Source organism: Cervus canadensis, chromosome 21, assembly GCF_019320065.1.
Source record: "Cervus canadensis isolate Bull #8, Minnesota chromosome 21, ASM1932006v1, whole genome shotgun sequence".
In the NCBI taxonomy this organism is placed as follows: Eukaryota; Metazoa; Chordata; class Mammalia; order Artiodactyla; family Cervidae; genus Cervus; species Cervus canadensis.
In genome coordinates this window covers 14,974,910-14,999,115 of record NC_057406.1, presented here as the reverse complement: position 1 = coordinate 14,999,115, position 24,206 = coordinate 14,974,910, and the positions used below count along the sequence as shown (strand labels likewise).

The 24,206-nt window shown below is 48.5% G+C and overlaps 1 protein-coding gene and 1 long non-coding RNA gene across 3 annotated transcripts in view; both read left to right on the top strand.

Moving 5' to 3' along the window:
- Positions 1-24,206, top strand: part of ANO2 (anoctamin 2) — a 335,456-nt gene that overhangs the window by 126,542 nt on the left and 184,708 nt on the right. The window lies entirely within an intron of this gene.
- LOC122423804 lies at positions 588-22,739 on the top strand. The gene is made up of 3 exons (XR_006264224.1): positions 588-600; positions 4,915-4,917; positions 22,608-22,739. It is a non-coding gene; the product is annotated as an uncharacterized LOC122423804 (long non-coding RNA).

Below are 24,206 nucleotides of genomic sequence, written 5' to 3'. Positions count from 1 at the left end.
AATCCCAGGGACGGGGGAGCTTGGTGGGCTGCCGTCTATGGGGTCGCACAGAGTCGGACATGACTGAAGTGACTTAGCAGCAGCAGCAGCAGCTGCCAGTTAACTACAATGGCATGTGGAGGAGAGGGGACCAGAAGTCCACTCACCTCAGGGATGGTAGCTGATGACCTTGGGGGATGCACCAAGGGCATTGTATATAGACAAAGTCCACTGTGCCAACTTGGGGCGACCGTCTGGGGAGGGGTGAATGGCTCTTCCTTGTTCCCTCCTTTTCTGGGGATGACATTTCACGGGGGGAGTAGCACCTATTCCTGTGGCGGGGCTGGAGCCCTCTTAGCAACATCCTGCTTCCTGAGTCCCTCTTCCTAAGACCTCAGTGATATCAGGAGCCTTTGGGTGGCATCTGTGGACAGCAAGAGTGGCGCTGTGCCCCCACCTGTCTACCCATCTCTTCTGTCCCAGACTCTCAGCCCGCTCCAGCCCCGCCCGTGGAGAGCCCGTCTAGAACTGGCATCTCAGGAACTGGCTTTCCCTCCTCCTATTATAGGGGCTTCCCAAGTGGAGCTAGTGGTAGAGAACCCACCGGCCAATGCAGGAGATGTAAGAGATGCAGGTTCAGTCCCTGGGTCAGGAAGATCCCCCAGAGGAAGGCACGGCAACCCACTCCAGGATTCTTGCCTGGAGAATCCCATGGACGGAGGAGCTTGGTTGGCTACAGTCCATGGGGTTGCAAAGAGCTGGACACGACTGAGGTGTCTGAGCACGCACACACCTCCTGTTACAAGGCAGAGACCCTGATCCTTGCCAGAATTCCTCAGAACAGCCACTAGAAGGTTGATCCACCCCCCTCTGTCTCTGAGCCCCTCTTCCATCCTCCTGAAACCCACCCACATCCCCACCAGGGGAGAGACAGGAAGCCACGTTCTTTCTTAGGAGGCTTCTCAGCAGGCCAGGCTCAGGGAGGACTGGCCACAACTGGTTTGGGGGAGGGACTGTAGAGGAAAGAAGAAAACATTGCTCAACCCATGATGAATTATTTCCTGAGCCTGCTACCTCCTTCTTGATCTTCACTGGGATTCATACAGGCAGTTCAGCTCAATGCGATCAGCATTTACTGATGCTCACAGTGAGCAAGTCTGTGTGCCCTCAATGCAGGGAAGCAAGGCTAGGAATAGGGTGCAGTTTGTGTCCTTAAAGATCTAGCAGTCACGTAGGGAGACAAATGTGTGCGAGGCAGGGTGGAGTGAAGACTTTTAAGGACTGTCATGTAAGTGTGAATGTGATTGGACGGGACAATGGTTGGAGAGTGGTTGCTACTAGCAGAGTAAGGGAAGATGTCCTGTAAGAGGTGGCACTTGAATTAAAAACATTGCTTTCTGAAGGCCTGAAATTAAAGGGTTAAAAGTCTTGAATATGTCTTCATTGTCACCCTTGTCTGCCCCAGATATGGACTCGTTGAGCCTGGTATTGTCGGCCAGAAATCACAGTGCTGCCCAGAGCCAGGTCCTTCCTGACTGTTGATCGGGAATGATCAGGTCAAGAACTTGACTTGCAGACCTCACTCACCTGCCTGGACTCTATGCCAGGCCTGTCTCATGTCCTTGGCTCTGCCCCTATAAGTGAGCAGAGCATCCAGGGTTAGAAGGAGATGAGGCTGGACCCAACAGAGGAAACCGAGGAGAGGTGATGTGTGAGGCCAGCCGCTTGTTTCCGCCTTTGAAGACTGAGACTGAGCCAGCAAACACTTTGCAGGCTGAAAAGGGGTCATATTTCATGGGCCTGAAGAAGACTTTTCTTTTTCCTCTGAGGGTGTAGGAGCATGGTTGACAGAGAAGAGCAGGCAGTAGCTGGTCACAGCAGAAACATGGATAATAATGTTCTGTGCTGTTGTATTCGGGTCCATTTTATAGACAGGGAGATAAGTCAGGCTGTTTATGAGATGCAGCTGGGAAAGAGGCCTGTCCCCCTTCTCCTTTCTCTCCCTCTTCCTCCTCCCCAGATGTCATGCTCCTCCAGTCCTGCACCCTCCAGAGGGGAGGGGCCAGCCTGGGGCTGCCAGTGGACCAGGAGTTGAATGAGGTGCCCCCAACTGCACCCTGAGGCCGTTCTGGTCCTGTGAGGGTGGCCTCCTGGCCTTCCCTAGCTGGTGGCTCCTGTTTTAGATCAAACTGAATCTTCCTGGAGTACCAGTACTTGGTGGCTCCCACTGCACCAGGAGGCTGCATGAACTCCCCATGGCCTCCTAGGGTTGCATGGCCAGAGGTGGGTGGGGGTGAGCATCTGGTTCACTAGCTCCCTGCCTCCCTGACCCCCTCATGTCAGGTTCTGTTTCCCGAGGAGGAGAGAAGCTGGTATTTGCCTGAAAATATATGACAAGCTGTAGGATTCCTGTCTCCTTGGCCCTTGTGTGCAGTAAACTCTCATTTATCTGGAACCCCGGGACTAAACCATGACATCACAGTGGTGGGGAGCTTAGAGGTTGGCTGACCTTGGTGCCCGGACATGGGATAGGGGATGGAAGATTTCTACTCCCAGCATACTGATCGAGCAAACGCCCTGCGTTATTTTTCTTATAGTAGGGAGTGCCTGGTCTTGGGGGCAGCATATTTGTCTGTTCTAGCCACTCAAAATGGTCATGGAGCCAGAACTTTGTCAATTTCCCCTGTTTAAGTTTAGTTCTGCTCCCTGGAGCTCCATGGAAAGCTAGCTTCTTCCTGTTGGGTTCTGGTGGTTGCTATTGTTCCGTTGTTCAGTTGTGGCCGACTCTTTGTGACCCCGTGGACTGTAGTCTGCCAGGCTCCTCTGTCCATGGGATTTTCCAGGCAAGAATGTTGGAGTGGTTTGCCATTTCCTTCTCCAGGAGATTTTCCCCACCTGGGGATCGAACCCGAGTCTCCTGTATTGCAGGCGGATTCTTTACCACTGAGCTACTAGGGCAGCCCTTCTGCTGAGCCGGCCAGCCTCATGTCCCTAATAATTCTCTTGCCTTCTTTCCAAGCAAACACACCTGGCCCTGCTCCACGTCCTCCGGTGTCACGGGCTCTTCAAACAGTTTTATCCTCACTGCAGTCCTCTTCGAGACCCACTGTCCTGGCAAAGTCAGAGCAGGGCCCTCCAGCCCCACACTTCACCTGGTGTAGCTAAGCCAACATGCATTTGCGGTGGTGGTGTGTCTGACATTGATGCTGGCAGGATGGAGATGAATTAAGCATGACCCCATTCTCAAGGAGCTTAAGCGCAAAGTCACATCTCAAAGCTTGTAGATATTCAATCGGCTTTTCTGGGAAATCTAGGGACGGACAGATAGAGAACATTTTCAAAAAGTAACTGTGAGACTGTAGAAAAACATTATACAGGAAAGGTCCTGGGGGGAAACTGGCCCCCAAGCAAGTCATCTGTGATGGGTGTGATGGGCTGCTCAGCGCTGTCAGCTGTGCTTCGGGCAAAGATTTTCAGTGGTGACTCTGACTTTCCAGAAACATCCTTTGATGCATGACAGCACCCACAGACCCATGAAAAAACCTCAGAAAACATTTTAGGATCACATCACTTAGGGATTTACCAAGTTGTGGCAAAACCTCACGTGTGCAAGTCAGGTAATCCTGCCTAAGGAAAACCTAGCCAGGCTAGAACTGTTTCAGGGAACGAAGGGTAACATGTTCAGACATGGGGCGAGACAGCTGTATGAAGACAGACTTAAAGAGTTCGTATTCTAGGAAGAAGTGGAGAGGGAGTGGAATCTTTACTAAATTATGAGGTGGATAGTGACTGTCCATGTGCTTATCAGACCCCAAGGCACCTGTCTAGGGATGTTCCTCTGGACCAAGAGCAGTGGGTTAACGATGAGAAGAACTCGGCTTGGCTCCAGCCTTCATAGTAGGTGATATAAATATTTGGACAAGCTATTCTCTCTTGAGCCTCCATGTCCTCAGCTATGAAATGAGGATCAAAAGACCTGTCCTAAATGCCCGACAGCAGTCTGGTGAGGCTTATGATATAGTTGTGCAAATAATTTTGTGAGGGGCATAGGTCTGGTTAAGTAAATCTATTATTTATCTGCTCCCTCGGGAAAAATTATACTATTCCCTAGACTAGCAGAATTTGATACGGTTCAAGCTCAAGAGTCTTGGCAAACATTGTGTAATCATAAGGCGGTTTTTTAAAATTGTAAATCAGTGCCCTGGAATCATGCAGTTTGCATGGTATGCTCTGCGCCCCCCAGCAACCCTGCCAAGTGGCTGTTCTTACCTCATGTTCCAGAGGGAGACCCTGAACTCAGGAGACAGGAGCTTCCTGAAGCCACAAGCCAGCCCACCTTTGGTTCAGCCCCAGACCTGTCTGACTCCAGAAACTATATGCTTGCCCTCGTACCACACGGATGAAGGTGACCCAGAGCTCCGTCCAGCCAGATGTCGGGCGATCTGGGCTTCCAGATTCCTCAAATTAACCCTTCCAGTTAGCAACCTCTGAGGGACACCTGGTGTGGTCTGGGGAGGGGAGAGGGGCTCACTGACCTGGTCACCCCCTGCTCTTTCTGATGATGGGCCAACCTCATCAACGTCCCTGTTTCACCAGGAGTGATGTGTCACTTGCCAGAGTGGTTTGTTAGGAGACCCCAGAATGCTATGGTTTTGGTTTCTCCTTTCTGCTTCTCATAATCTTTTCCCCCTAACTTCTTCATGTCATCAGGTTGTCAGCTGTCACTTCTGGCTTTTGTCAGTGGAGTAGGTTCCTTCCTGACTCCGGTTCACTGCTCTGTCTCCGTTGCAGGTGTAGTAACCTGACCCCCGAGCAGGCAGCCTTATGCACCGGTAAGCCTCTTAGGCAACCTGCCCAGGAGTTTGCCTCCTGGGTGCTGTGGGATTTGGGGAGGCTGTACCATTGTCATGGAAATGTCTTCTTGGTGTTTTCCAGTGAGTGAAATGGTGTTTCCAGGATGGGACCAGAGTCAATGTGATAAGGCAGGTGCCTCTGCTGTGCAGAGTTGTATTTTGTTCTTCTTGCTTGCTTTGGGAGGTCGCAAGAAATCCAGACCATCAGAGACTCTTCTTAGAACTCAATGTCTATTGACACAGGAGTGGATCCCTGCATCAGGGGCCTACTCGATGCTGAGCTTTGACCTGGGTGTGGTGTCAAAGGAGGAAGCGTGCAGTATAGTGATGGAACCCCAGGTATTCACAGTAAATCTGATGGAAGCCATTAAGATAAAGTGGTACCCAACTGGGAACCCATGCATAGAGCTGTCTGCAGAGGGGCTGGGGGCTAGGTAGTGGCCAAGGGGTGGACCAAAGCTTCTGAAGGGGTTCATAACCAGCTTTAGTGTGGCCAACAAGAGAAAAAATGAGACTTATGGGACTTGTGAGTTTTGAGCAGAAAGTAGAGATTTGAAGGAAAGAGGAAATAGGGGTTGGGGGATTTACCAGATTTAGACTGAAGGTCCAGAGATACTGACTGAAGGAGAGGCTCAAGAACGGGCTGAGGCCGATGACAGCCGAGAAGAGAGCCCTGGAGCCATGGGAGGTGGTTGGAGGAGATACCTGGGGTGGTGTAGGGGCAGAAAGCCTAGAGAGAGGGGTCGTGATGATAGGTAACAAAAGAAGATGCTACTGAGCGGTTTGTCTAGGATTTAGGTCGGTGGCACAACAGGACTTGTGAGGGTTCAAGACTTGAGCACTTCTTGCCATGAGGTGAGAATGGACCTGTTGGGAACCAGTCACTCTCTCTTGGGAAACTTTAGGACAAATCATTCAGCCCTTTGCACCTGATGCACTTCCTCTTGCTGAGATGGAGAGAGGAGTCTTTGCATCTTCTTCACAAACCCTCTAGGCTGTGACGACAGGTACCATCTGTCTGTGGGAGGCAAGGACCTCAGGTGGATCGGAGGGGGCTGATCTTGCCCTGGAAGGAAGGAGGGGACTGGCCGGGGGATGCGTCACCATGGACACCATCCAACTGTTTGATCCCTGGAGCTGCCGTTTCAGCACACGTCTGTGGAAACCCTGAGCTCCCCATTCCCGCTAATGACACTCCCCTGAGTGATGCTCTCCACCCACACCACATGTGTATGAACCCAACATAAACAGAAAGCAGCTTGACACATTGAACAATACCCTTGGAACACACGTTGCAGCCGCGACCGCAAGATCGCTCCATTTAATCAGCTGGGCATGCCCAGATGCTTCACACAGGCACAAGCCTCTGTTCTCAGGAATGGAAAGCTGCAGCATTTTGTGGGTCTGGAAGTCACAGACATAAGCACGAAACAAAACAAAAAGCTTCAAGATCCCTGCCTGGCAGACTGCTGTCCTCCAGTACCTCCTTGGGGTTATCACAAGGTAGCCAAAGGTGTTGCAGGAGATGTGAGTTTGAGCCCTAGGCTGGGAAGATCCCCTGGAAAAGGAAACGGAAACCCACTCCAGTATTCCTGCCTGGGAAATCCCATGGACAAAGGAGCCTGGCGGGCTACACAAAGAGTCAGACACAACTTAGTGACTAAACAACAACAAAGACAAAGACACAGGTCACTGGGTAACTGCCAGGGGTGGCTGTGTGCCCTGGCCAAGTGGCTGACTCCAGAGTGGAGAGGTTGTGACCCTCAGCCCACATCACCCAACCCATCTCAGGGCCTTAGGAATCCCTGCTTGAGGGCTCCGGATTCAGGGTTGTTGCCTTGGCCCCATCGGTTTCTTTCATAAAATCCATGTTGACTGAACACAACCAGGAGAGACAGAGAGGAGATTGGAGGACTGGGATTTTGAACTTTTTATTTGGAATTGTAGTCTGGAGGAGGGTAGGGGCAGTGGCTTAGTTTCCAGCTGTTTTTAGTTCCAACAAAATGGCTATTTCCTTAGTCTGACATGTGGCCTAATCCTCAGACTTTGGGTAGGCAGGCAGGTCACTCATTCTCCATGCTCACCTCCGGGTTTGGTCTGTTTCCCCTTTCTGTCTAATCCTGCGGGGCCACACCTGCTGTGGCCATCGTAGACCCTCTCTGAAGGTTTGACTCTGGGGGTGAGGTTAAACCTTCTGATGATCCATCATGAAAGAAATAGTAGAGTCCCCTAGCTCAAACCTCTCACCATCCAGTTGGAAAGAAGACTCTGTGTTTTGAGAAAGAGATTTAAGAGAATATATAATTCAGTTCCATTCTGTGGTGCTGGAGAAGATTCTTGAGAGTCCCTTGGACTGCAAGGAGATCAAACCAGTCAATCCTAAAGGGAATAAACCTTGAATATTCATTGGAAAGAATGCTGAAGCTGAAGCTCCAATACTTTGGCCACCTGATGTGAAGAGCTGAGTGCCTGGAAAAGACCCTAATGCTGGGAAAGATTGAGGTCAGGAGGAAAAGGAGGCAACAGAGGATGAGATGGTTCGATGGCATCACCGCCTCAATGGACGTGAGTTTGAGCAAACTCTGGGAGATGGTGAAGGACAGGGCAGCCTGGTGTGCTGCAGTCTGTGGAGTCACAAAGAGTCAGACACAACTGAGAAACTGAACAAATTTATTGGGCATCATTGCTATGTTTATTTGTGATTATTGTTTTAGGTGCTAACATGATGAAAAAGATAGATGTGACTGACTGTGGGTGATTAGATAATTTACCATCTAACCTAGAACCCTCTTGAGAGTGAAAGGGAGCATTATTAATAGTTACACTGAGTGTACTAGTCAGCTACTGTCACAATGATGCTGCGTAACAAACCATCCCCAAATCAACAGCTTACAATAGCAGTCATTTATTTTTCTTGCTTAAGTGTCTGTAGGTTGAATGGAAAAGGTCTGCTTCAGGCTGAGGGTTGGCTGGGCTGGGCTCCAGGCTTCAGATTGCGATCAGGTCTACATAGGTCTGCATGCTCTCAGTGGATCAGAAGGTGCCTGAGCGTATTCCTCTCACGTTGAGTCACAAGGGCACAAGGAAAGGAAGGGACACAACGATGTCTCTCTTAAAGCATTGCTGACCTCACATCTGATAGTGCTTCACTGGCCGAAGCAGTCACGTGGCTGAGCACAAGTCCCCATGTTTCTGATAACTATACCTGTTATGCCCGATGTCCGAATCCCCGAGCAGGAAGAGAGAAGGCCTCCAAGACAATGCAACTCGCAGAAAGGGAAGTTTATTGCTGACTTGAGTCAGGGCTCCTGCTGCATCCAACGCAGTGGTGCGGGGTCAGAAAGCCCCGAGCCCAAGCTATTACACAAATTTATAGGGTGAGCACACGCCGTTGCTGGTTGGTTTAAGCGGATTGGTTACAAGTTTGCAAAGCAATTTCATTGGTCAAACACACTCAAAACTTTCGCACGTGCGGGACTTTCCCAGGGGTTTCTGCCCCTTTCCTAATTGGCAAACAGCAGTTAGTGTTAAGCTGATTGGTTGTATCCAGGTGGCCTGATAATCTTAGCACCCAGAAGTAGGAAGGCCTACTCCTAATCTAAGCTGCCTGCCATGGCGTTACTTCTGCTCGCCTCACAATACCCTTTCTTAAGGGGAAAGGAGTCAATATTTGCTGAATGCCAGTGTAACCTGCTCCACTGAGACAACAGGTATAAACCAGGACCATCCCAGGGCCTGTGGTTCACCCTTGTCTGATCTCATGGAATTTATGATCTAACAAGAAAAGACAGATCATGTATAGTTTATTTTTTAAAAGTTTTTATCAAAGTATAGTTGATTAACAGTGTTGTTACTTTCAGGTGTATAGCATAGTGATTCAGTTATGCATACTTATATATATATTTCTATTAATATTATAGTTTATAACAAGATATTGAGTAGAGTTCCTTGTGCTATACAGTAGGTCCTTGTTATTTATCAAATTTTATAGAGTAATGTGTATATGTCACACTCTCCCAATTTATTCCGAGAAGGTAGTGTTAATTGTGAGTGTGACCTGGGTTGCACTAGGGGAGTGTAGAGTGTAACGGGGATATAGTTATAGGGCAGTCCAGCCTTGTTGGAGGCAGCCAGCTGAGGAGGTGACATTTACACAGAGGTTTGATGCATTCATGAGTGAGCCAAGCAGAGATGAGCAGAGTAGTGTTGGCAGCTCACGGTACATGGTGCTTCCTGCCTGCTGGCACCGTTTAAGCCTGTGCACTTGCCAACTCACATCACCCCCGTGAGATGTACCGTTATCTTCAGTTTATAGACTAGAAGTTGCGATGCAGAGGTAGTTAAGCCATCCGCTGTCACGGAGCTAGTGAGTAAGGAAGGGGTGAGGTTTGAACTTGTAAGTCTGGTGCTGGAGTCGGTTCTCTTCCCCACACGATACACTGCCCACAGCAGGCAGAGGGGGCCTGGGGTGCCTGGCGTTATGTCTGCCGTGGGGAGAGTTTTGGGGGGCCAGGCTGGGGTGCAGCAGAGACCAGATGCTGGAAGGTCCCAAAGCCACACATCAGCCCATCTGAGATTCAAACCCAGGCTTGTCTTGACTCCAGAAAGGATGTGTTTTCACTGGTACCACATGGCTGAAGATGATCCAGAGCTCTGTCTAGTCATGGGCCGTTTGAAGATTTGGGGCTTTATCCTAAAGAAAAGAATGTGTGCTTGAAGGGTGGTGATGATGCTCCAGGCAGGCTGATTACCTGGTGCCTTCCTTGCCTAACAAGGGAGCTGTGTCAGTTGATCCATAATGTCCCTTCTGGGGCCAACTTTCTAGGCCAGACGGGGTAGCATCTCAAGCCTGAAGTTGGTCTGGGGGCAGCGGTCTCCCCAGGGGCCAAGTCAACTTTGGGGTTGGAACCCAGGAGTCTGGTCCCCAGTTCTGGTCTCCATCCATTGGACTCACCCCCCCACCTCCCGCCAGGGGCACCCCCTCGCCCATGTCCCTGGGTTCCCCTCTTCTCTCCTTCAACCTCTCCCTCTTCCAAACAACCCATCTTTGGTTTCTTTTGCCTCTCTGGCTTTGATCACATCTGGAGCATTTTGTAGAGTTGATGAGTGTGTATTTTCCTGTTGGGACACATGGTGTCTATCAGGGGCACTTAAGAAGCCTGGCTGAGTGGAAAAGTTTGCCTGGCATCTCGAGGGCTGCTGGCCTGGAGGGCGGGTGGCAGCTGCATGGCAGAGGACCTGGTATGAGGGCCAGGGGACTCTCAGGAAGGCCCTGGAGGCCCAGCTGGGGGCCCGCTGCTCCAAATGGTTCAGTCGCCCTGGTGGATTGGTGCCTGTGTGCGTGTGTGTATAGAGGCCTGGAAGGGCCCCTCTGCCCTGTTGCCATGGGATGCTGCCTTCAATGCTGTGCTCTCCATGGTAACCAGGGCTCTTATCTGCATGTCCAGGAACATAAACAAGTGTGGTCCCCTCCAGGTCGACAGTGCGTGATGGATGCCCCACGGGGCAGAGAGGCAGGCAGATTCCATCTGTGAAAGGTGATGATAATTTCCAGGGAGCCACCTGGCTGGACCAGTGTGCACAAGGATGGATGAGATGCCAAGCAGGCTTTCCAGAGGGAAGGGGCTGGGAGTGTGCCCGCCCCAGGTCCCTGAGATCAGAAGTCTCTTTACTCACTGCTTGGTGTTGGCCTTTAATCCCCGGCATCCCAGGGATGGGCAGGAGGAAATGGCCATGATTCTAGGTGGGTACAGGTGCTCTCAGCAGGAAGCGTGGTGGTGGAGGAAGATAGGTGGAGATAGACTATACAAGGGTGATTCTCAATACTGAGGTCCCTCTTGCTCTCCTTTCTTCTCTTTCTCCCTTTTCTGGCTGGTGGGTATGCCCAGCCAACTCTGTTTACCTTCTGTTTGAAATCTGACACCCGGTTCCCCCAAGGTGGTCTCCTCTGTCCTCCCCTATTCCCCCTAAGTTTTTTTTTTATTTTAATTGGAGGCTAATTACGTTACAATATTGTGGTGGTTTTTGCCATACTTTGACATGAATCAGCCATGGTTGTACATGTGTTCCCCATCCTGAACCCTCCTCCCACCTCCCTCCCCATCCCATCCCTCAGAGTCATCCCAGCGCACCAGCCCTGAGCCTCCTGTCTCGTGCATCGAACCTGGACTGGCGATCTATTTCACATATGATAAATACATGTTTCAATGCTATTCTCTCAAATCATCCCACCCTAGCCTTCTTCCACAGAATCCAAAAGCCCCCTAAGTTTTTTTATATCCAAGCTTCACAGCTGTGTTGAGCCCCCTCTGCCTCTGTGGTCCCCGTGAACTTTCTTCATTTCTCCCCCAATAACTCTTGGATTTTCTTTATCCCTTTTCCTCCCACCTCCTTTCCTTGCCCAGCTCTGCCAGCTCCATTCAATCCTAGTGATGTCTTCCAGACCCGGGGACAAGGCACCGCCATCTGGGTCTGCTGGAGGTATTCTTGGAAAGGGATAGAAGGAGTTTAGAGGCCCGGGAAGGGTGGTGCTGGGGCCCGCCCCTCGGAGTTCAGCCTGGCAGCTTGTTTATGCGCCTGCATGTCTAGCAGAGCACATCCCTGTCTGTCCATGGCTCAAATGAAAGTGCCGACGCCCCTGAACTTGGTTGGGAACATAAACAGCTAGCGGGCTGTGAACTTGAAGCAGGGTGGAGGCCAGGCTCCCCAAGTGGCTGGATTCCAGGCTTTGGAGCATCCCTCTTGGGCAGTGTGTCTGGGAGTGAGGCTCCTCCTTGGTCGTGGGGGGATAGAGGAGAGGGGTTGTCCTAGTCTTTTTTCTGTTTAACGTGTCCTGCTCAGAGAGAGGTCTTGGGAAGAAGGTGGACAGCTGAAGGTGTGGCCTGGGGTGTCACCCTAGACGGCTGACGCTGGGACTCCCACTGGGGCACGGAGTCCAGGAGCCCATGCCTGAGTTTGACCAGCAGGATGGCCCCTCCTGTGGGGACTGTGACCCGCTCACTCATCCATTCCTTTGACGTTCAGAGGACTCAGTGCTTCAGCAAACACCAGACCCGAGGCAGGAACCATCCAGGTAGAGGTGCTGAAGCGTCCTGGCCCGCAAGAAACTTGTAGTCATCCTGGAGAAAAGATAACCCCATGGATGGTTCCAGATGGCTGGTGAACATGTACAGGAGGCTCTGCAAGGAACAGAAGAGGGGCTTCCGAGTCAGTCAGGGGAGGCCTCCCGGAAGATGCAAGGACAGAGCTGAGGTTTGAATAATGACTTGATGTGAAATGAGTGTAGGGGAGGGGATGGGCACCCTGAGTGGGGACACTGGCAGGAATTGAGGCAGGAAGTGGGGAAAAGCATTGTCCTACAAGGGCTTTTGAGAAGCTGAGCGTGGCTGGAATGAAGAATATTTATTCACTTATTTATTTTTTAAACTTCTAATTTTTGTTGGGGGTATAGTCATTAACAGTGTTTTGATGGTTTCAGGTGAATAGTGAAGGGATTCAGCCATACATATACATGTATCCATTCTCTCCAAAACTCTCCTCCCATCCAGGCTGCCACATAACATCAAGCAGAATTCCCTGTGCTATACAATAGACCCTTGTTCATTATCCATTTTCAATATAGCAGTGTGTATGTGTCCATCCCAAACTCCCTAACTCTCTCTTCCCTCTATCCTTCCCCTAGGCAACCATAAGTTTGTTCTCTTGAGTCTGTGAGTCTCTTTCTGGTTTGTAAGTAAGTTCATTTATATCATTTCTTTTCAGATTCCTCATCTAAGGGATGTCATACGATATTTCTCCTGCTCTGACTTTACTCAGTATGACCATCTCTAGGTCCGTCCATGTTGCTGCAAATGGCATGATTTCATTCTTTTTAATGACTGAGTAATATTCCATTATAAATATGTACCACTGCTTCTTTATCCTTTCCTCTGTCAATGGCCTTTAGGTGATGGCATTTAGACGTGGCAGTGCTTCCATGTCTTGGCTATTGTAAACAGTGCTGCAATGAACACTGGGGTGCATGGATCATTTCGGATCATGTTTTTCTCCAGATATATGCCCAGGAGTGGGATTGCAGGGTCATATGATAGCTCTGTTTTTAGTTTTTTAAGGAACTCCCAAACTGTTCTCCATCGTGGCTATACCAGTTTACAAGGAATGAAGAGTACTTATGAAGGTAGAGGAGATGTCAGATGGGAAGGAGAGGCAGGTATCTGGTCATCAGCCTTAACCACTTAGCTCCAGTGATGTGGAAGAACTTTAAGTACTGGTGAGGTCAGAATTGAAGAGTGTTGTTCGATGGATAAAAGCCCTGTAACTATGTACTTTCCTCATCAGTATGTCGCAGTCAGGATGAGGCAACACTTCATGGGAGTCGGGGCTCGGCTGGGTCTCCAGTGGACTGAGGGTGGAGTATCTGCTACAGGACTAGCTTTTCTGCCATCAGAAAGTAGAAGGCTGTTAAGTAGACATGTAAAAACTGTTTTCAGATATCAGACCACAGGCAGGTAATCCCTAAAAGAACGAGGTTAGCTCGACAGTTCCTCTGAACAAGGACAAAATAAGACAGCAAGACTGTTGACTTAGATCCAACCACATTCGTAATTACATTAGTACAAATGGTTTCAATATCCAAAGTAAGAGGTAGAAATTGTTAGCTGGATAAAAAAGCAGTACCAAAGTATATGCTGTCTACTGGAAACACGCTTTAAGTGTCGTATAAAGAAACAGGCGGGTTAAAAGTAAAAGGGTGAAAAGAGATATACCATGTTAATAGTGATCAAAGGAAAGCTGAAGTGGCTCTATTGATATAGACAAAGCAGGCTTTAGGATAAGGAATGTTTTCAGAGATATGGATAATATTCATTTGATAAAAGGGCAACTCATTAAGAAGATGTAACAGCTGTTTTTAGGATTGTGTGTTCCTGATAACAGCTTCAAAATACATGGTACAAAAATGGACAAAACAGAAAGAAGAAAGATGCAGACCCACAATGGTATTTCAACTCTTTCAGTAATTAATAGAACAAGTAGACAATCGGTGAGGATATAGACTTGGAAAATGTGCTGAATACAGCTCTCTTAATGGATATGTATAGAGCAATGTACCCAAACTGCAGGAAACACATTATTTTCAAATGCGCATGGGCCATGTACTGAACTAAACCATATCCTAGCCCACAAGACAAGTCCCAGTGGTTTTTAAGAATTGGTCACGTGGCACATACGCTTAAACCATAGTGGGTTTAAGTTAGAGTCTTTCTTTATTAAGGTATAGTTATCCAGAGTACCTTTTCTTTTTAATTTTTATTTATTTAATGGACATGAGTTTGAACAAACGCTGGGAGAGAGTGGAGGTTGGGGAAGGCTGGCGTACTGCAGTTCACGGGATCGCAAAGAGTCTGACATGATTTATCGACGAACAACAACAGTTTGTTTAGTTATTTTTGGCTGCTCTGGGTCTTTGTTGCTGGGTCTTTCTCTATTGTGGTGCACGGGCCTCTCATTGTGGTGGCTTCTCTTGTTGCAGAGCCCAGGCTCTAGACATGTAGGCTTTAGTAGTTTCTGTTTGTGGGTTCAGCAGTTGCAGCTTCAGGGCTCTAGAAATTGGGCCCAGTAGTTGTGGTGCATGGGGTTCATTGCTCAGAGGCCTGTGGGTTCTTCCTGGATCAGGGATTAAGCCTGTGTCTCTTTCATTGCAAGGCGGATTCTTAGCCACTGGACCACTAGGGAAGCCCCTAAGATAGAATTCTTAACGCAGAGGCCGCCCTGCAGCCCCTCCTGTCTCCTGTCCATTGTGTGTGCAGGATCACACCTCCCTCAATTCCTGCAGGCCGATTGAAGCATGAACCATCACCCACAGTTCTTGTTTGATAGACACTGGGGCCTCGGAAGAAGTTTTGAAGTAGGTGACATTCATTGTGCTTCATCACTGAGTCGTATCCGACTCTTCGCGACCCTATGGACTGTAGCCCACCAGGCTCCTCTGTCCATGGAGATTCTCCTGGCAAGAATACTGGAGAGGGTTGCCATGCCCTTCTCTAGAGAATCTTCCCAACCCAGGGATAGAACCCAGGTCTTCTGCATTTGCAGGCGGATTCTTTACTGTCTGAGCCACCAGGAAAGCCTGACATTCATTAACAAGTGTGAAAAAAGATAAAGTTCATGGAACCTGTTCAGGAAGTCCCAACTTTTTATATATTTATATTTATTTAATAATATATATATATATAACTATTCTTTTATATTCACTGACCATCTCCTTGCATGAAAGATTTACTGAAGGCAAAAAACCTTAATACTGGAGCCAGAACTTTGTTGCACTTATAGTTAATGTCAGGGAAACAGAATCCAGAAACTCAGCTGCCCTGGGCCATTTAGGAGTCTAACCTAAGGCAGCATTGCTAGGACCAGGGGTTCAGGCCTCCATGGACATTTATAAGGAAGGATGGATGTATGTCTGAAATATGTCTGTTTAATCTACATTATTTGAATACCTCTGATTTCACCCAAGGAGAGTCCTTTTCTAACATTTGTTATGCTAGTCAACAAGCCTTTATTTTTACCCATGAAAATCCGTTTCTGACACTCGATATGTTAATTAACCAAGCTCTGCTCACGGATAGAGGTAAGGAAGGCAGAAACGCCACCTGTGCGCTCCGGCTGTCTGAACAGGGCACCTGCTGAACACCTGGGCTATCTTGGCCCGCACCTGCCTCCCAGCTTCAGTCCAGTAACTCACGTTCTCTCACACTTTGTGTGATGAGGTATTTGAAAGTAAATTCTACACATTGTAACATTTTTAAAATATTTATTTATTTTTAGACACGCAGGCTCTTCATTGTGATGCTTGGGCTTCTTTCTAGTTTAGGCGCACGGACTTCATTGCCTAAGGGATCTTAGTTCCCGGACCAAGTAACCCGTGTCTCCTGCGTTGGACGGTGGATTCTTAACCACCGGACCGGCAGGGAAGCCCCTACACCTTCTAACACTTTACTAGACGATGTCCCCTTCTTTTAAAGATGTCCAGGAAAGGGTGCCCACTGGCTACCCCGGGGACCTATTCCAACACATCTCAAACTCTTCAAGGCTTCCTTTTCCCCTCCCCCAAACTGCTGCCAGGAACATCTTTACTCCTGTTTTCAGAGCCTCCTTCACAATGTGCAGGGCCCCTGCTGCTGGCTCTGCCTTGTGACTTTGATTTAAGACTCACGATTCCTGAGGGCAGAGAGCGGTTTTGGCTGCGTTTCCCTCTCAGTTGTGTTTACAAGCGAAGAATCACCCTGCCACCATGTATGTGGCTATTAACTTTCTCTCTGTGGTTGCCGCACTAATTGTTTTATGCTCAGATAATTATTTCCTATGATCCTTTTGTTCACTTGGCATCTCTACCAAAGTCAAAGGATGGATGGGATGTGCTGGGAGGTGGGATGAACTAACAGACTTTTCTCCATCTTCCTCCCTGAACGCTTTTGGAGCCTAAGAAATGAGACATTGCTTCTTAAAGGACAGGACACAGGCTGAGTGACTCCTGTAAAATGGGGAGTGGTTAGTTTTGTTTCTTACTATTTAAAATTTTTTAAATTTTGTTTAGTTTTAGCTGTGCTTGGTCTTTGTTGATATACAGTCTTTTCTCTAATTTTGAAGACTAGGGGCTTTTTTCTAGCTGTGGTGTATAGGCTTCTCATTGCAGTGGATTCTCTTGTGGAGCACTGGCTCTAGGGCATAAGGGCTTCAGTAGTTGCGGTGTGTAGACTCTAGAGCACAGGCTTGATAATTGTGGTACCCGGGCTTAGTTGCTCTGTGACATGTAGGGTCTTCCAAGATCAGGGATTGAACCTGTGTCTCCTGTATTGGCAGGCAGATTCTTTACCACTGAGCCACCAGGGAAGCCCCTTTACTTTTTATTTTGAGATGATTTCACACTTAGAGAAAAGTTTCAAGAGGAATGCAAAGAACTCCTCTCTACTGTTAGAGCTCAGATTCCTCTGGTTGTATTTTGCCACATTTGCTCTCTCGTTTTCTCTTTCTCTCTGTATATGAATATATTATTATTATTGAGAAGCTTATGTGGAGAGTCTTTCAGATGCTGTGAATATCCTGTTCCTTGTCAAATTTTTCTCCCATTACTTTTAGCATGAAGGAATTGCTTTTGGTGTATTGTACCTATTGGGCAGCATTTTGAGGGAAAGGAATTGGTCAGACTTCTTAGTAAAGGCTGTGCTTAGTGAGTGATTGTGTTCTTTTCCTGTTCCCATGGTGTATACTCTGAAAAAACGTAGGCTTTTTGGATTATCTAAACTGAGATCAGAGAAGGGAGATTAATGTTAAATGACTCGTGTGTGTTCAGAAAGAGGGGCAGTAAGCAAAAATGTGGAAATTAGAGAAGGAAGCTGGGTTAGAGAAAAGGAAGCAAATAAAATCTCCTTGTTGACTGAGCTCTTGATTTGATCCTGTTAATGCCCAGTGCTTGCTAAGTCACTTCAGTCGTGTCCAACTCTTTGCGACCCTGTGGACCATAGCCCGCCTGGCTCCTCTGTCCATGGGATTCTTCAGGCAAGAATACTGGAATGGGTTGCCATGCCTACCTCCAGGGGATCTTCCCGACCCAGGGGTCGAACCTATGTCTCCTGCTTTGGTAGGCACGTTCTTTATCACTAGTGCCACCCAGGAAGCCCTAGTGCACAATAACTTTCTGTAATTAATCAGATGAGCAAAACATCAGGTTCCCGTCTTAAAATCCTGGATCTTGGAGGGTTCTCCAAAGACCTTCTGATTCAAACCTTGCCTCTGGGAAGGAATCACTGGAAATGTCAGATGAATTGGGCTTTTCTTTCTTTTTTGATACTTGCAGAGGGGAGACACCCCTATTCTTTCTTGCACAATGCAGGACTGCAAACTTGGGGAGCAGAAAAGAAAGATGAGGTTACTTCCTTTAAGGAACCTACATGCTCTTCCAAGAGAGATGCCTCAAATGCCCATTCCCCACCCTCCTCAAAATTTTTTCGGCCTTTAACCTGAGACTGATCTTACTGTTTTTAGATAGTCTGTCTTACCTTATTTGGCTTGAACATTCACTTTTTCATACTGTTCATTACACTTTCATCTATGACTGGTCCTGCTTCAAGGTGGTCATATGTTATCAATTCTAAGAGTCTGCTGATTGTAAGATACACATTTAAATTTCATGGAATACTTTAAAAAGGTGAATATTTAAATTGATGAAATAGGGTTAGGAACACTGGTGATAGAATCCACAATTTGTGCTGGTTCATTCATTCATTCAACATTTACTCAACATAAATGATGTTAGTTATTTTTGGTGGGGAAGTACAGAGAATCGTTTCAGCTCTGAGTTGAAATTCAAGAAGATAAAGAAAAAAAAAAAGAGGAATTGGAGAAAGAGTTAGATCCTTTTTTCACCGTTTCCTAGCTTTAGGATCTGGGGAAAGTCCTAACTTCTCTGTGATCTCAGTCCTCATCTGTACAGTAGGGCTGATAATACCCATCCTGTAGTGCGAGTGGGAGGCCTGGTAATATCTGAATATCATCCAGCTTAGTCTCTGACACATCATGCAACTCTTATGAGAGTAGGCACCAAATAAATATTTGTAAATAGACTGATTTATAGGCACGTGCTTACTATGCCTGGTCATAAGACAGCATTGCAACTGGTCATTCCTTTTGATGCCTTGATTGCCTTCCCATTGCTCTAATGGAAGTCCTTCTGTTCCGTTTCCAGTGGAGACGGAGCACAGCTGGATACCACCCCTTTGATATAGTCTGAGGACAGAAGTGGACTCAGCCCTACACACTACTTTTGAAACCGCAGGGAAATGACACAGCACCTTGGCCATCTGAGGGCCTCGGCACGTGAGGGCCATTTCTCCCAGTGCCCTCTGGCAGACCTGAATATCTGCTCCTGCCTGATGGTGGGTACGTTCCTGGCTGTCAGTGTTACTGATGGGACCAGCTGCCACTGCCATTTGAATGCGTTGACCAGCTCCAGCTACTTCCCTGGCATGCGCCAAGCTTGTTTAAAGCCATGCTATAAATTTTGGTCCCTGCCTGGCTGTTTTTTTCCCCCTTTTCATTTTGAAATCTGTACATGTATTCCTTGCTGGAGGAGAGGGAGATGGGGTGTGGAAATCCAATCAAATCCATATGCTTGCGATGCATTTGCCCTGAAAGAATAAGAAAGCGTTGATGGGAGAGCACCTCTGGATGACATGGGGCCACTTTTACAAGCCCCGCATCGGTCTCTTCGTTTCTGCCCCCTGCCAGGGTTTGAGAGGATCAAGTCCACATGGGGACACTACGCTCTCCTCCTCTCCCCTGTCTTGCTGTCTTCATCCCTCAGACCTTGCCTCCTTCTCTGTATCCTCAACGGGAGGTGAGGACAGATGATCAAATCTTCCCTTCTCTGCAGCCTGCGTGAGACTGTAGCTGATTATTGCTACCCATGACCTTCTGTCTCATCTAGAGACTGTTCTGTTTATCATCCACAGCACTCAGGATCCTTGGTTCATGCTGATGCCTCAAGCTCCAGCTCCTTGGCTCTCGTGAATGCCCTAACTCCACTGGCTTTTTATTTTTCTCCAGGCTGGTGTCGGTTTCCACATTTCTGATTATTTTTAAGCTCACTTTCACCTCAGTACTTTCTTGGTATATATTTTAAAGAGATCTTTATGCATTGAGTGAGGTTTGGATGAGAGAGGCATGAGCTTTCCCTAAACTCCAGAAGCTGGGTTCTTTGGCACTTGCCATGGTCAGGAGTCATCTTCTTGAACTTTGAAGTGGTCCTCCAGGCATCGTTCTCCACTTAGATAGCTCAGGAGCTCTGCCAGTGATCAGAAGTCATGGAACCCAGCGGTCCACTATGGTTTTGGCACCAGGGACCAGTTTCAGGGAAGACAGTTTTTCTATGAATGGCAGACGGGAAGGGGATGGTTCAGGCAATAATGTGTTCAATGATTCATGAGATAATAGAAGTGATGGAGAGTGACAGCAAGCGGCAGATGAAACTTTGCTTGCTGCTCACCTACTGCCGTGTGGTCAGGTTCTTCCTAACAGGCCATGGATTGGTGCTGGTTCAAGGCCTGAGGGTTGGGGACCCTTGATGTAACCTCTGACTCAGGCCTCAAGTCCTTCTAGGGTTCTGCATTTGTATGCCAATGAAAAGAAGGCACTGGGACCGAGATTGCATCGAAGCTCAAAGGAGCTCCTCATTCTCTAGTCCTGAACTTAAAAGATGCTGACGGAGTCAGGGTGGGGCAAGGTCTACCTGCATGTAGGTTCTTCAGGGAACCAGCCATCTGCTCAGAGAGTCTGGTGCTGCCCCTGCACGCCCCGATTCCTAAAGCGCTTCTGTGTGAGTCACCTGAAGCCTGGGGCTTCTTCTTGCCATTGCTTGACACACAGAGGTGCTCGCGTCCCGTATTCACCATTCATGCGTTCAACAGGGACTTATCATGTGCCGGGAAAGGGCGGGGCCAGGTGGAGGGGAAAAGATACATCAATGTAAGTACTGGAGGTGCTTACAGTTGGACTAGGGGGACAAAATATACCAGCCTTAAATCATAAGAGAGCAGTGGAGGCGGAAGGCATCGCCCCTCCTCAATGTTTGGCTTTGGGCCAGTTGTTTCCATCTGTGACCCCACTGTCTTGTCCAAAGAGTGGTTGGGAGGATTGCATGTGGTGGGATATGTGAAGGGACTTTATATACTCTAAAGTGTAGTACAGGTTTTCAGTATTTTTTTTAAAGAAAATTTATGTATTTGGCTGCATTGTGTCTTCGTTGTGGTACGTGAGATCTTTCATTGCTATGCATGGACTCTAGATGTGGCATGTGGGCTTAGTTGCTCTGAAATATGTGAAAGTCTTAGTTCCCTGATCAGGGATGGAACCCATGGCCCCTTGCATTAGATGGTGGATTCTTAACCACTGAACCACCAGGGAAGTCCCAGATTTTCAGTACTGTTGATTATAACCACAAAGTTTCGGTACGGTGCAGAGGAACTCAGTTACAGGATGTAACAGATGAGGGATGAAGATATATGTCTGCCCATGGTGCTCATGGCTGGTGCAGAGTCCAAGGAAGAAATGATTTGGTTGGAGGGATGGGCTGGACTTGGGGAAGGAATTTGTTAATGGTCTCCCATAGAGCCTGGGCATGCCTAAGCATCTTTACCTTTACCTAAGCTCTTGATACCCCAGAAGAACTGGCTGACTGCAGGTTCTGGGGTGTCCCAAAGCTGGTGTTGGTCTGCTGGTGAGTGACGCTGGGTCTTGAGATTGTTGGCTGAGGGGTCCAAGGTGTCTTGGAGCTGATGTCAGCCTGCTGGTGGGTGGGACTGGGGCCTAAGGTGTCCCAGAACTAGAGTTGGTCCTCCGGTGAACAGAGTCAGGTCTTGGGCTCTCTGGCTGCAGGGCCTTGGCAATCCCAGGGCTGGTGTTGGCCTATTGGTGGGCAGGATTAGTGATGCGGCTGGTTCCTGACACACCAGTCTGTGGAGTCCAGGGTGTTCCAAAACTTGTCTTGGCCCTCTGATCAGGGGCTGGAGCTCAGGCTGACTGAGGGGCCCAAGGTGTTGCTGAGCTGCTGTTGGCATGCTGGGGGGTGGGAGCTGGGGCCCAGGAGGTCTTGGGGCTGGTGCCAGTCTGCTGATGGGTGGCCTGGGTCCTGATAGGGTGGGCTTCAGCCTGTGGTAGTCCTGGGGCTGGTTGGAGAGGCCAGATGCTGGGGCTAGTGCTGGCCCACTGGTGCGTGGACGTAGGTCCTGTAGTCTCTGGCCATGGGGCTTGGAGGTCCCAGAACTGCTGTGGGACAGCTAATGTGTGAGGCTAGTCCCTGTGGCTGGTTCTGGCCTGCTGGTGGGTGGCTCAGAGCCCAGGGGTGCTGGAGCTGGTGTAAAGTAACTGGTGTGCGGGACCGAAGCCCAGGTGGTCCCGAGGCCAGTGCCAGCTCGCTGGTGGGCAGAATCAGGTCCTGGGGACTGCATAGCCCTGGGGATCCTGGGGCCTGAACCAATATGCTCGTGTGTGGGACTATGTCCTGGGACACCCGTAAGGCAGAGCTAGGTTCTGGGGTGGCTGTAATCTCAGGGGGTCTTAAGGCAGCCAGTTTGCGGGTGAGTGGGCGGCATCCCTGCTCAGCTTGTTGCTTGGCTTGGCCTGAGGCTCCCAGTACTGATGCCAGTAGACTGGTTCGGAGGCCAGGTCCTGGCACTAATGAACCAGAGGTGGGATTCCAGAATACCCTTGCCAGCTCCAGGATGCTCGTGATACAAGGAACTCCCCAAATTGGCTGCCGCCAGTGTCTGGGTCCCCAGGATGAGCTCCATCACCTCTTGCCTTTCCAGGAGGCTCTCCAAGATCATCAGGGGGTGGTCTGACCAGGCTCCTTTCAAATGACTGCTTCTGCCCTGGGTCCCTGAGTGGGTGGGATTTTGTGTGTATCCTTTAAGAGTGGAGCCTCTATTTCCCACAGCTCTCTGGTTCTCCTGGAAGTCAGCCCTGAGTGTGTAAGTGTTAGTTGCTCAGTTGTGTCCGACTCTTTGCCACCCCGTGGACTGTAGCCCAGCCCTGCTGGCCTTCAAAACCAAACATTCTGGGGGCTTGTCTTCCCCATGCAGGACCCCCAGGCTGGAGAACCTAATGTGGGGCTCAGGTCCCTCACTCCTTAGGAAGAGCTTCTGCAGTTGTAATTATCCTCCTATTTGGCTTCCCTGGTTGCTCAGATGTTAAAGAATCTGCCTGCCATGTGGAAGACCCGAGTTAGAGCCCTGGGTTGGAAATGTCCCCTGGAGGAGGAAATGGCCACCCACTCCAGTATTCTTGCCTGGAGAATTTCATGGACAGAGGAGCCCGGCAGGCTGCAGTCCGTGGAATTGCTAAGAGTCGGACATGACTGAGCAAGTTGGTGTTTTGTTATGTTGTGTCCCGTTTGTAGGTTGCCTACCCAGGGGATGGGACTTGACTCTTAAGTGTCTCTGCCTCTCCTAGTCATGTTGGTTTGGTTCCTTCTTTCTCTCTTTAGTTGTTGATGATCTTTCCTGCTAGGTTCTGGTCTTTCTCATCAGTAGCTGCTCTGTGAATTGTTGTAGTTTTATCGTGCTCATGGGAGCAGGTGAATGCAGAATCTTCCTACTCTGTCATCTTGGCCATGCCATCTGACAATCTAACTCAATAAATGAAAAGCCAATGGGGTAAAATGGGATAAAATAGCTCTCCTTCCTGTAAATAGCTCTCCTTCCTTTAGCTCCATTCATTCCTTTTGGTAATGAACATATCTTTATGTGTTGTTATTAGTCGCTCAGTCGTGTCTATTTGTGATCCCATGGACTATAGCCTGTCAGGCCCCTCTTTCCTTGGGATTTCTCAGGTAAGAATATTGGAGTGGGTTACCATTTCATTCTCCAGGGGATCTTCCTGACTCAGGGATTGAATTCATGTCTCCTGCGTTAACAGGCAGATTCTTTACCACTGAGCCACCAGGGAAGCCCATATCTGTATGTATCACATAGTAATCTTGATCAGTTGTATGCAATTTATGAATCTGTGTGAATATCAAATGTACTGAATTCTTTCTTGCGGTTTTTATGCTCTGCATTAACTCGGTATATTTCACTATATTTTAGTGTTTCTTAGGTTTCCATCTTTCTTTCAAGATTGGTTGTGGTTTAAAAAAAATAAACAATATTTAAGAATGAAAATGAAAACAGTGTAAAATGGCCAGAACTGCTAGGTGATAAATGGCTGGGGGCCAGAGCCTGAGCATGTGTCTCTAGTCACCATGGGACATGTTCTTGGAAGCTCTCAGGCTGCTCATTAATAAACAGAAAACGTCTAAATAATTATTTTATGGATTGCTTCTTTACAAATGGAAATTGGAACGGAGGCCGTTACTGTCTTTTTTGATGTGAATGGGTTTTGTAAACCATTGAGTGGAGAATTCCGCTTTAGCTGATCCTTAGGGTCCCTTTCACAATTTTAGTAAAATATTAGAAAATAAATCATAATACTTTGTAAACTGGGAGGCTCAAGTCTGCATTATCCTCTACTGCGTTACCCACGAAATACATGTCAGGGTCAAAGTGCAGGCTTGAAAGCGGGCTGCTCTGAGTTGGCGCTGGATTCTTTTCTCATTAGCTGGGTGACCTTACACAAAATACTCAATTTCTCTGAGCTGTGCTCAGCTCATGCAAAGAAGAGGGACGGGCCAAGTAACCACCTCATGGGGTTACTGTCAGGACTTAGCATCCGTTAAACAAATGCTTGTTAAGCTGCATGCCAGACTCATTCGAGGCACTAAGGGAACAATGGTGAATAGGACCGAAAAAGTCTGCCCTCGTGAAGCTTACATTCTAGCCGCGT